Source organism: Aristolochia californica, unplaced genomic scaffold (genome assembly GCF_029961685.1).
Source record: "Aristolochia californica isolate CCGP_79_NKW_82.1479 unplaced genomic scaffold, dmAriCali1.0.hap1 SCAF_29, whole genome shotgun sequence".
NCBI classification, from domain to species: domain Eukaryota; kingdom Viridiplantae; phylum Streptophyta; class Magnoliopsida; order Piperales; family Aristolochiaceae; genus Aristolochia; species Aristolochia californica.
The window spans coordinates 292,501-295,000 of NW_027181981.1; positions in this window are offsets into that span (position 1 = coordinate 292,501).

A 2,500-nucleotide genomic window follows, 5' to 3' on the forward strand; every position below is an offset into this window, starting at 1 on the left:
GCCAGGACGCCCAGGCGAAAAGGCGCCAGGGCGCCCAGGCGGAAAAGACGCGCCCAGGCGGAAAAGAGGCGCCCAGGCGAAAAGGCGCCAGGGCGCCCAGGCGGAAAAGAGGCGCCCAGGCGGAAACGAGGCGCCCAGGCGAAAAAGAGGCGCCCAGGCGAAAAAGAGGCGCCCAGGCGGAAAGGCGCCAGGGCGCCCAGGCGGAAAAGAGGCGCCCTGGCGTAGGCGCCCAGGCGCCAAAAGAGGCGCCAGGCGAAAAGGCGCCAGGGCGCCCAGGCGGAAAAGAGGCGCCCAGGCGGAATGGCGCCAGGGCGCCCAGGCGGAAAAGAGGCGCCCAGGCGAAAAAGAGGCGCCCAGGCGGAAAAGAGGCGCCCTGGCGTAGGCGCCCAGGCGCCAAAAGAGGCGCCAGGCGAAAAGGCGCCAGGGCGCCCAGGCGGAAAAGAGGCGCCCAGGCGGAATGGCGCCAGGGCGCCCAGGCGGAAAAGAGGCGCCCAGGCGAAAAAGAGGCGCCCAGGCGGAAAGGCGCCAGGGCGCCCAGGCGGAAAAGAGGCGCCCTGGCGTAGGCGCCCATGCGCCAAAAGAGGCACCCAGGCGAAAAGGCGCCAGGGCGCCCAGGCGGAAAAGAGGCGCCCAGGCGGAATGGCGCCAGGGCACCCAGGCGGAAAAGAGGCGCCCAGGCGGAAAAGAGGCGCCCTGGCGTAGGCGCCCAGGCGCCAAAAGAGGCGCCAGGCGAAAAGGCGCCAGGGCGCCCAGGCGGAAAAGAGGCGCCCAGGCGAAAAAGAGGCGCCCTGGCGGAAAAGAGGCGCCCTGGCGTAGGCGCCCAGGCGCCAAAAGAGGCACCCAGGCGAAAAGGCGCCAGGGCGCCCAGGCGGAAAAGAGGCGCCCAGGCGGAATGGCGCCAGGGCACCCAGGCGGAAAAGAGGCGCCCAGGCGAAAAAGAGGCGCCCAGGCGGAAAAGAGGCGCCCTGGCGTAGGCGCCCAGGCGCCAAAAGAGGCGCCCAGGCGAAAAGGCGCCAGGGCGCCCAGGCGAAGAGGCGCCAGGGCGCCCAGGTGGGAAAGAGGCGCCCAGGCGAAAAGGCGCCAGGGCGCCCAGGCAGAAAAGAGGCGCCCAGGCGAAAAAGAGGCGCCCAGGCAGAAAGGCGCCATGGCGCCCAGGCAGAAAGGCGCCATGGCGCCCAGGCGGAAAAGAGGCGCCCTGGCCAGGCGGAAAAGAGGCGCCCAGGCGGAAAAGAGGTGCCCAGGCGAAAAAGAGTCGCCCAGGCCGAAAGGCGCCATGGCGCCCAGGCGGAAAAGAGGCGCCCACGCGAAAAGGCGCCAGGGCGCCAAGGCGGAAAACAGGCGCCCAGGCGGAAAGGTGCCAGGGCGCCCAGGCGGAAAAGAGGCGCGCAGGCGCGTGGGGGGCAAGGCGCCAGGCGCCAGGCACGCGCGGAGGCAAGGCGCGAGGCGCAAGGCGCCACGCGCGCGCGCGCGTGGGGGGCGAGGCGCAAGGCGCCACGCGCGCGCGCGCGTGGGGGGCGAGGCGCCAGGCGCCAGGCGCCGGGCGCGCGTGGGGGGCAAGGCGCCAGGCGCCGGGCGCGCGCGTGGGGGGCGAGGCGCCAGGCGCCAGGCGCCGGGCGCGCGTGGGGGGCGAGGCGCCAGGCGCCAGGCGCCGGGCGCGCGTGGGGGGCAAGGCGCCAGGCGCCGGGCGCGCGCGCGTGGGGCGCCAGGCGCCTGGCGGGCGGGCGCCCCCAGGAAGGGGTGCTGGCGCGCGATGGGGTTGCGCCCGTACGGACCGTGTGACAGTACAGACACTTTGGCGAAACCTCCTGCCCGAAGCGATTTTAGGCGTTCGGCTAGGTAGGTGACCCGGTTTTTTTCGCGTTTCTCGGCCGCTAGCCCCTTTTTTCGCGTTTTCGTGCGCGCGCCCCTCTTGACCTCGCACGCGCGCCGCGCGTCGCGTCCTTGTCCTTGTCCGCGTCCGCGTTCGCGCGTGTCGGCGATCACGGGCCCCGTGCATGGCTCGTCTCTGTGGACCATCGCCCCGCTCTTGTCCCTCTTTCGTGTTTGTGTGGCGCCCCGCCCCGTGCACCATTGCCGGTTGGCAGCAAGGTGCCTAGCCCCCCTTGCCGCCAGGCCTGTCCACCCCAAGGTGCTAAAGCCGCCAGGCACCTGTGCCGCCGAACCGTGCGTCCGTAAGCCGCTGCACGTGCGGCGGCCGGCCATGCCCGTGCTATTGACCCTGTGTGACAGTACAGACACTTTGGCGAAACCTCCTGGCCGACGGGGTTTTTGCGCCCACCTAGGTAGGGCGACCCCTTTTTTTTCGTGTCGCCTGTCCGTGTGTCCCTTTTTCGCCTTTTTCGGGTTCGTGTTTTCGTGTGCCGCCAAAAGCAAGCCCTGCGCTCGTCCCGTCCCGCTTGACCCGTGCATCCGCCGGTGCTGGCCTGCAAAATGCCTGTGAGCGACGCACGTGACCAGCAGCCCAGGCGAGTGTGCACGGGTGGCAGGCGAAACGGGCGTG